Genomic DNA, 10,456 nt, shown 5'->3' on the forward strand with positions numbered 1-10,456 from the left:
GGGAAGGTTCCGACCCATTGTGCTTTGAGAAGAGAGTCCGACCCCCGTCACAGTGTGGCCCAGGCCCTGTACCCTCTGACTTTAGGTTGGCTTGGCCAATAGGAGGCCCTACTGGCACTCAGAGAGCGGGAGGAGAGGAAGGCTGGGTACTTACGCCCCGGCTCCTCCTTGCCGGGCGGGCAGATGGCGGCAGTGGGTGCATTCCCGTAAGCAAGGCTGCGGCTCTCGTATGACTCGCCACCTTGCCTTACCAGGCCTGCGGAGGAGACAGCCCCACAGTTGGCAGTCCCAGGGGTCACCCTTCAATCTCCCTTGTCCTGAGACCCTGACTGATTCGCCGACCCTTTCCCATAGAATGAGTCTATGGCCATGCCACCCTGAACACACCCGATCCCATCTGATCTCGGAAGCTAAGCAGGGTCCGGCCTGGTTACTACTTGGATGGGAGACCACCTAGGAAGACCAGGTGCTGTAGGCGTAAAAAAAAAAATAAATATATAAAATTAAAAATAAAGATAAAGAAGATTGAATGAGAACATGACAGCCATTGGTCAGTTCTATTGATTATGGTGATGGTTATACAACTCTGACTTTACTAAAAGCCATTGAATTGTACACTCTAAATGGGTGAATTTTATGTAGGTGAATTCAATTTTGATGAAGCTGTTTTAAAAATCAACTTGTGGAAGAGCGGATATAGTACGGAGAAGGCCATATATATGTCTGCTTGTGTAGGCACTAAAGACCTCTGGAAAGATGTCGCCAACACACTGTCTGCCATGGACGCCCTGAGGAGGGGCCCTCGGTAGGACACGGAGGAGCTGTCCTGCTCACAGAACAGGGTGGCATGTGGCTTTTATGACAGGAACAGAGAGGAGCCCCGGCCACCCTGCGTTTGCTCGCCCTGGGCTAGCCAGTCCTCTTCAAGAAGCGGGCCATGGGGTGGTAGGGACAAGTATGAAGGGTCCCGAGGTTCCCGGATGCTGCAGCCTGCCCGCACGAGCTCCCGGGAGCAGCTCTGTCTCCCAGGGAAGGTCAAGATTCCTCCTCCCTGGGTCTGAAATAGATTTCCTGTTAAAAACCTAGCAAAGCAACTATTTTTGGCTGCCTGGCCTACCAGAGGCAGGCTGAGAGCTGACTGGGTACCACGCCCAGGCTTCCGGGGTGGCCGGCCCAGGGACCATAATCAGAGAACCTCCCCGGCGCTGCCCGTGGGCCGGGATTTCAGGGGGCTCTTCTTATGAGCCCCGAAGCAGGACAGGTCTGTACCCCAAGGACAGTGGTCCCAGAGCATGGAATTCTGGAGTCATTCTTGGTGCCACACTGTTGGTCACTCCCAACAGCCCGGTCCAGCAGGGGTGGTCATCATCATTTTACAGGTGGGGAAACTGAGGCTCAGAGACACAAGCAACCCACCAGAGATCCCACATCTGGAGCTAGGTCTCAAACTCAGGTCTAGGCCTCATCCTCCTAGACCACACTCATCCTTCAAGATGCAGGGGACGAAGCCCCCAAGTCAGCTGATGCAGACCAGCCCGGCCACACAAAGGGACCCCTCCCAGCTTGGGCGATTTGGGACAGACGGATTTTCCTGCCTCCCGTCAGCTCCATGGAGAAGACCCGAAACAGGAGGGCACAGGGAGGCGGGCGGGCAGGCAGCCCCCCCGCGCCAGCCAGTGGCTTCAGGGCCCAGCCAGGCGGGGATTCCATGAGCGGTTCACGGCTGGTCCTGAAAATAAGCACAGTGCGTATCTCGTCGGCCTCGCATTACGGATGCTTAGGACAAACCCTCGTAAATCTCTGTCCAGGGCCCGTTGGAAAAATCGGAGGGGCGTGGCGATGGCCACGGATCCCAGGCTCCCCCGCTCCTTCCCTCTTCCTCTCTCTTTTCCTCTTTCTCTCTCTCTCGTCTCTTACTCCACCTGTTTCTCTGTTTTATTCTATGTCTGCCTCTCCTTAGAGAACACACTCTGTGTTCTATTTCTTTCCAAGTGTCTCCTCGTCTGTCTGTCTGTCTGTCCTTCCTCAGCTCTTTCTCCCAATTATTAAGCTGCGAGAGAGGTCCCAGCCTCCCAAACGCCCACAGAGCACAGATTTTAACGCGGCTTCACAGTCTTCCAGAAAAACAGATGCAACATCTATGACATTCTTCCCGCTCCCTGGAACAGCAATTACAGAGAGAGGCTTGGGGGAGAGGGGATTGGAAAGCGGGGGCACTGAGAGAGGCTGCGGGGAGAAGAGGAAAGAAAGCCTCTCTGTCGGGGCTGCTCCCCTCAGCAAAGGCAGCCGATGGCGCAGGCGGACACTGCTGTGACCGGCTAGCACTGTGACATCTTTCTCCCCTAGACATCAGCTTGGGAGGGTGACGGGGTTGACAGCGGCTCAGTGGGCAAAGCCTGGCGTTGCAGAGGCAATCAGGGGGACAGCGTGGTGGTACAGGGACCCGGGCAGAGTGATGTCGTAGGAGCACAGAATTCGGAGTCCTGGGTTCAAATCTGGATTCTGCTGCTTGAACCAGTGTGAAGGCGGGCACCTTCGGTCTACTCACTCATGCTTTGGTTCATTCCCTACCTCGTTCATTTACTTAACCAGTGTGTTTTGAGCCCTTGGTGTGTGCAAGGTCTATGGGTAGGTGGCAGGACCGTGGGTAAATAATTACAGAAAAACATGAGGGTGTGTGAACAAGGGTGACCTGGGGAGCCAGCCCTCCCAGAGTTGGGACAGCTCGAGTCTGAGGGACAGGAACGATTTGGGGGAAGGAGGTGGGGTGGGTCTGGGAGTCTGCGGGAAGCAGAGTTGTCGCAGAAGGGACCAAGAAAACAGAATAACTAACAGGACAAGGGTCTGTGACGGATGCACAGAGTGGCAGAGGGTCTCCAAGGAGGCAAGAAAGGTCCCCGCATCATCGGCGTCCCCAACAGCCAGGACTCAGCCTCAGACCCAATAGGGCAGGCAGAGGTTGTAGGAGGGTGAGGCAGGCCAGACGGTGGGGACCAATGTAACGCTCGAGGACCTGAGTGCACTGATGGTCGCCATGTAGACCTGGAGTCCCAGACTTGCCGAACTGTCCAGTTTTTCATCAGAAGATATGCAATATGTCATCTGTGCCCTGTGCATCCAGAAAGAAGAGGATGACAGATGTCGGTGAGGGAGCTGGTCAGTCTCTGGACTCTCTGCCACTCTCAGCAATCGAAATGGAGCTCGGTTCCTCACGCCGGCCGACCGGCGAGGCAGCTCCGGGACCACCGAAGCCTCCCCCTGGCGGCCCAGCCTTTCTTCAGACATCCTCTCCACTCTCTGAGGTCTCCAAGCACAGGAAGTGTGTTCGGTGGTCACTGACCTTTCCCACATGGAGATTTTTTAGGTCGGTGGAGATTTGAGAGAGCAGAGGCCTCCGGGGGCTGCATTTCCTCCCTCCGTGGCTAAGGCAGGTCGCTTCTCTGAGTTCCTCGCCTTTCTAACGTTTCGTCAACCCACCCCCTCGGCTGAGAATGCACCGCTGAACTGCAAGCGGGGGGAAGAGTGAAAAGAGGTAGTCCCCACTCTCAAGGGACCCTCCGCCTCACTAAGGAGATGGAAGAGTCACCACGTGCGAGCAGAAACTTCTCATACAAGACACCAGATCCCTTACTGGAAAGATTAAAAGCAGTTTCCAAGGACATGGACGTTAAAGCAAGCAGCACACATAAATAGTAGAGTGAGTGAAGAAACTAATGACAAATTTGGGGCATAAATAGAGCCATGAATAAAGCCTATTCACGAAAAGCTCTTGATGTCCTAGACATTTGCTATGGTTGGGTCACAAGACTGACACAGAGCTTTCCAGAAGACAGTGTGAAAAGGGAAATTTGGTCTGTTACAGAAGTCACAGTGATCATGCCATTCGAACAAACCAGTTACTCAGGAGAATTATAATAATAGCTAGCATCTACAGGGTGTTTACTATTCCTCGTATACCTACACAAGGGAGGCACCATTATAATCCTCACTAACAGGTTAGGGGAATAAAGTTCACAACCTTCTCACAAACCAGGATTGGGATACGGATCATGAAAATTCTGAGCCTCATCTCTCACCCAGCTCACGGTTCTAATACAAGAATCTCTCCCAAGGGTTCTCACGAGTGAGAACTGTGTAATAATTAACATTCTTGCAGTGGACACAGGAGAGGTCTCATATTCTACCCCACCCCTCCTCACATCTCTGCCTTTCTGCCAACACACACCTCAGGTCTGCAGCTCAAGTTCCTATGATGAGTCTCCATTCCCAGCTGGCTGCCATCTGGCTGCCTCTAGGAGAGATTGGAGAATATCTGAAAAAGAAGGTGGACAATCTGTCTTTTAAATAATCCTTATTCAATTCGCCTTCTCTCACTGAGCTTCAGTTAAATATTGCCTCGTTCACTTAACAAATTTATCCTGAGTGTGCATGCTGCAGAGCATGCGACTCAGCTCCAGTCCCCCCTCCGTGAGCGCAGCAGGCAAGATGCCTACCCTCATGAACTCACAATCTTGCAGAAGAGACAAACATTAAATGCGTAAAAACACAAAGAAAACACACCTTCGCATATTACGTTAAGCCTATGAAGGAAGCAGGGTGAAGGGGGCATAATCGCTGTTGGGGTCGGGCAGTGCAGGTTCCCTGGAGGAAATACTTTTACATCTGGAAAACTTAATGATGAAAAGGAAGGAACTGGCCAGGTAAAGAAGAGAGAAAAGTCTTTGGGGCTGAAGGAACAGCATGGGCTAAGTCCTGAGTGGGGGAATAACTTGCAGCAGTGTTCAAGGAATTGCAAGTTGACCGAATTGTTGGAACATGGGAGGTGAGGGAGAGAGTAGTAACAGATGAAATCAGAGAGACAAGCAGGGGTCACGTCATGAAGGTCAGGGTAAGGAGGTTTGTATTTTCTTTTTAATTTGCTTGAAATTAAACTCCCCAGCAAGTGCATGGTTTCTGTGATTCTGTGTTGTAGCTGAGAATAGATGTAAACAATCAATGTGTTAGATGGATGAACGGATGGACGGACGGATGGATGGATGGATGGATGGATGGATGGATGGATGGATGATGGATAAATGGATGAATGATGAATGAATGGAGGATGGACAGATGGATGAATGGATGGATGGACGGATGGATAGTTGATGGATGGATGGATGATGATGGATGCTGGCTGGTTGGATGGATGGATGATGATGGATTAATGGTGGGTGGATGGATGGACGGATGGATGGACGGACGGACGCACAGATGGATAGATGGATGATGGATAAATGGATGGATTACAGATGAATGATGGATGGATGGATGATGGACAGGTGGATGATAGACGGATAAGTGAAAGGCTGTGTTCTGGAAGACTCAGGAAGCTGTCTTGGGCAGGACAAATTGCCTGGGGGAGAGACAAGAGGCAGAAGCCCCATTAGGACACTTCTGTCCTCAGCCAAACAAACCCAGAAAGGACCTGTTGGAAGAAGCTTCTTGCAGAATACCTTAGCCCTGCTCTGAGAAAAGTCATTGTATTTGGTCAAATGAAGGCACTGGGTCCAAAGGATGTAGAAGGGCCGAGTCCACTCCAGAGACAACTGGCTTTGGCGCTGAACGTGTGAGTTCTATGGAGACTTTCCCGATAGGGCAGAAGAAACGTGAAGGATTGTAATGTCACTACTTTATGGAATGCTGTGGTTTACAAAGCACCTTGACAGTGAGATAATAACGATGATGATGATGATGATGATGATGATGATCGTCACTGTTGCACACCTATGGTGTACCAGACCCTGTGCTAAACACTTAGAGTGCGTTCAATCATTTAATTCTCACCATAATCTTGCATGGGCTATGCTATCATCACTCCAGTCCCCACTCCCATTTTGCAGGAGGGCACTGAGGCTCAGAGAGGTGAAATGACTCATCCAAAGCCACACAATGACTTCTCCAGGATACCGCCTTTGTTTGTAAAGCACCTCAGGTACTTCATACTGCCCAGATCAACCTTCCCTAAGCACAGGTGTTAATTGGTGTCAGTTCCCACAGCATGCTAAGTGAATTTCCAGGCATATTTGCCTGAGACAAAGGTAGGAGGGAGGTGGTGGTGTAGGGGGTGGTGTTATTGGGACAAGGTGGAGTTGAGCAACACAGCAAGAGGCATTCTGGGAAAAGTTTTGATGCTGTTCGGTGGGTTAATGGATCTACTATTGATCTCATCAGTGAGCGAAGCTACACACCAAAGCCGTGATTCCAAATTGCTTCTTGGATACCAATAATCCCCAGAGGCTTCATGAAGTGTCCTGAAAGTTGCCCAAATAAAATTTCAGCCAACTAAAAGTATTCTTTTTAAAGTTATTCACCAAAAGCAATGCAAAAGAAAATAGCAACGAGCTACTATTATTTTATCTATCAGATGGGTGAGGTGGATGAAAAGGCCTGATGACAGCCATTGTTGGAGGGGCGGGGCGAGAAAAACACGCAAAGGGAGCATAAATTAATAACGTCTCTCTGGAGAGCAACCTGGAACTGCTCATCAAAAGCCTCGCGCATACACTTCAAGAGCCTATTCGCTTTGGGGAATTCACTCCCAGGAAAGAATTAGGGATATACATTGTGGCCCCGAAGGTCATCAGTGGGGTTTTGGTGTTCTGGAGTGCACTGTGCTCACTCTGTGACTGCACGTCTCAGTAGCTTAAAGTCAGCCATGGTGGGAATATTATACCAGCGAAAGGAGTAAATGACCTGATGTAAGCCATCGTGTCTAATCCTTGCAGTCGTCCTGGGAATGATTACTATTCAACAGTCGAGGGAACTGTTGTTTGTCCAGGAAGATGAGGTCACTGGCCCAGGTGTGTCTATAGATGTAGATTCTCTAATGTGAGAATCTCTAAAGAGAGGACGTGCCTTCCTTCTAGACTTGAGGGACTCTTGCAGGATGGACATAACTAAGTGACAATCATCAGAAGTTCGCTTTTTCTTCTTTTCCCCATCCTCTCTTGGGTAACAAACATAGTAGCATTCAGGGGAAGAAGGGCTGCACTCGAAAGGGGCTTCTAGATCAGCCCACCGCCCCTTCGATGCCCAGATGAATGAGAAAGCCCAGGGAGAAAGGCCCTCCTTCCTCCTCATCCTAACCTGCAGCCATGCAGGGCCCAGAAGGGGTCCTGCCCCCTAGGTGAGGGCAAGGGTAGCCATCACCGTCCCTTCCACTGCCCTCGCCTCTGCCTGTTACCCGCACTGGGCAGCCCTGCCCCAACAGCTGAGGCCAGGAGGGCCCCACTCCTGACCCTCTACATCACCAGAATCTAGGGGAAGGAGCAGGTGGGCAGGACAGCAAACGTGGGGTCCAGCCCAGTCTGTTAAATGTGGGTCTTAGGGCTTAAAGCACAAGCCTGGCCTCTTGCCTGCCCTGCTTCTCAGCCACTGCTGCTTCAGGCCAGTGCTCTGTCCCAGGGCAATAGCTGGAATAGAGAGCAGGGACTTTACATTAGCTAAGGCTGGTACTGATCCTGGCTGCACCACTTACTAGCTGTGCAACCTGAGCAAGTCACTTTACCTCTCTGGGTCTCGCCTTTCCAAAGATCTTGGGCCCTGGAAAAGGCAATAGAGCATGGGAGTTAAAGACAGTCATTAATCTAGCTAATACAGGGACTTCTGCTTATGACCACAGTGGAGTAACGGCATCTGGATTTACCTGCATGCCTGAGACAACCCAAGCCAGACACAATATACAAAACAACAGTTTTTAAGATACTGAGCATGAGACAACTAAGAACAGTGATCCTGAGTGTCAGGAAACAAAGAGGCTGAGCTTACTGCCTTGAGAGAGTTCCCAGGCCACAGCACAGGGGAGGGATGGGAGCCAGGCACATCCCGATATTTTCTCTGAGTTAAAAGGATGGAACTGTGAGTCCAGGGAGGCCGAAGTGGCTAAGTTTCCAGAACAGAGTATTAGACGGAAGAGAGCTGCGCAGAGTGAGCTCCAGGGAAACTCACAGGGTCCCCTTTGAGTACTCTGCTGAGTACTGGCCAGTGCACACGTGGGAGTAAACTGTCTGAGCTGGGGAAAGAACCGCCCGGAAGAATTAGACCCAGCAGTGCCTGGGGCTCACACAGGGCCAGAAATAGTGCCTGTTCTCACCAGCCGGACTGGAGAAGCTCATGACTCACAGGGCACCAGGTAGGATACGCAGAGGGTCTCACCTTAGAAGTGGAAAATAATTAGCCCTAATTCATTAATCATTAAGCATTTCTCTGGTCCAGCCTAATAAATCTTAAAAGCAAGACTTGAAAAAATATCCAGTTCCCCACAAGGCAAAAATCACAATGTCTGGCATCTAATCAAAAATTTCCATACATGCAAAGAGGCAGGAAAATACGACCCATAATAAGGAGAGAAATCAGTCAATGAACGCTGACCCAGAGCTGACACAAATGTTAGGATTAGCAGAAAGGACAGTAAAACAGTTATTAGAACTGCATTCCATATGTTTAAAAAGTTAAATAGAGGCATGGAAGACATCTAGAGATAAAAACTACAATGCGTGAAACTATACTGGATGGGATTAAAAGATGAGTGAACTTGGACATAGCAATAGAATCCATCCGAAATGAAACACAAAGAGAAAAGGGAATTTAAAAAACAGAGCATCAGAGAGCTGTGGGACAGCTTCGAGCAGTTACTGCACATGTGATTAGGGAATAGAGGACAGAAAAAAATATTTGAAAAATTAATTGCCCCAAATTTCCAAATCTATTGATGTAACAGTACTTGTAGGTTGTTTGCTATAGGCCAGATGCTGTTCTAACTGCTTATGAATATTAACTCATCTACTTCTTATAATTCTTATAAAAGCTCTATAATTCTTGATTTATCCCCATTTTAAAATGAAGAAACAGAGGCACAGAGTTCATTGGTTGCCCTAGGTCACACATAGGATGAGTGGCCGAGCCAGGACTGGTATCCTGGGACTTCACAGACTACTCAAATTTTGACTCTACCCTTTGTGAATGTTCTCAACGCCAGTAAACAATATCCGTCCATTTTTAATGGCTGCATAGTATTCTACTGCTAGAGTTTACTGAAAAAATTCTCTATGGTTGAAACATGGCTTCTAGTTTTTCACCCTGATAAGGAATGCGCCTGGAGCATGCACAGAGCTGAGTTGTTGAGGCTCTTGTCTGATTATATTATTGTTTCTAAAAGTGGAGCAACTGGGTCCAAAGCAGGCATATTTGGGGGCTTTGGGCTGCATGTTGTCAGATCGTCGGAAGAAAATTTGTACGAGTTCCAGAGACCCGCCCCCCGCCACTGACTCCCTGGGCTACATTCATAGACTGACTTCAGACTTCATCTCTCCGAGCCTCAGTGTCCTCCTCTATAAAAGGGGTATAATAACCCCCACCGCTCAGGGCCATTAAATGAGACACCGGGTGCCAAGTGATGGTGCTCCCTTCTCTTGTGTCGTGGCGGTGGGGGTCCGTGCGCCCCTGTAGAACTGAGTCGTGCCGAGGTCGTGGGAGGAATGCAGAGAGTGCCTTCCAGCTTCGAGGCCAGCCCCAGCATCTTCCCAGAGAGCCGAGGGCTGCTTTGAGCGTCTCCAGCTGGACCCTGCCCCCTCCTGATCCGCCCGCTGACTCACGGTCTCGCCCAAGCTGTGGAAAAACAAACCCTCATTTGTCTTCTTTGTGTGTGGGTCCCTCCCCGCCCCCACCACTTTTTTATCAGCTTCTTTCAGGTAGAGGAGGTTTACACTTTACAGGTGTGACACAACCCCCCCACTACACATACACACACACACACACACACACGTGCACACATGCATGCACACACAGCACACACATGCGCGCACAGTGTCTCCCCACCTCCACCTCATCCCTCCAGGGACCCATATGACAACAGTGTTATTCTTTCACAGAGATGTCCAGAGGCACAGTTAATGCAAAGGGGTGACCCTAGTGGTGGAACTCAGGGTGCAGTGGGTGCATTGGCTGCATCTGTGCCCTGCGCTGCACGAGCTGGCCCCGGTCCACTGGCTGTTCCCATCATGCCTTCTTCACAGGTCACGGGGCTGGACCCCAAACAAGAATTTCCTAACTCCAAACATCGTTTCCCACTAAATCAGATTCACGAAGAAATGTCTTCCTGTCCTTTCTTTTCCTCCCTAAAACACAACTTTTAAAAATACAATGTTAATATGGTTTTCAAGCCCGCTAGCTAATAGAGACAGAGACGGAAATCCTGTGAGGAGCATGTTCTCCTGACGGACTAAATTACATGCTTATTTGCAAAGAGAAAGGAATAGATGTTTATTGAGCACATACTATGTGCCCGGTGCAGGGCCTGCCATTCTGCCCCCGGGTGCTCACCTCATCCTTCAACAATGCAGAGGGCAGCTATGATTATTTCCCCGATGAGGGAGCTGAGGCCCAGAGAGACCAAGGGACTTGTCTAGGTCACACAGCA

At 50.0% G+C, this 10,456-nt stretch overlaps 1 non-coding gene across 1 annotated transcript; it reads left to right on the forward strand.

Annotated features, from left to right (window-relative positions):
* The first annotated feature begins 359 nt into the window (after positions 1–359).
* Positions 360–478, forward strand: LOC120617115 (5S ribosomal RNA). Its single transcript, XR_005656775.1, has one exon. It is a non-coding gene; the product is annotated as a 5S ribosomal RNA (ribosomal RNA).
* Positions 479–10,456: the final 9,978 nt, after the last annotated feature.

This window comes from Pteropus medius, unplaced genomic scaffold, assembly GCF_902729225.1.
Source record: "Pteropus medius unplaced genomic scaffold, Ma_sr-lr_union100, whole genome shotgun sequence".
Lineage (NCBI taxonomy): Eukaryota > Metazoa > Chordata > Mammalia > Chiroptera > Pteropodidae > Pteropus > Pteropus medius.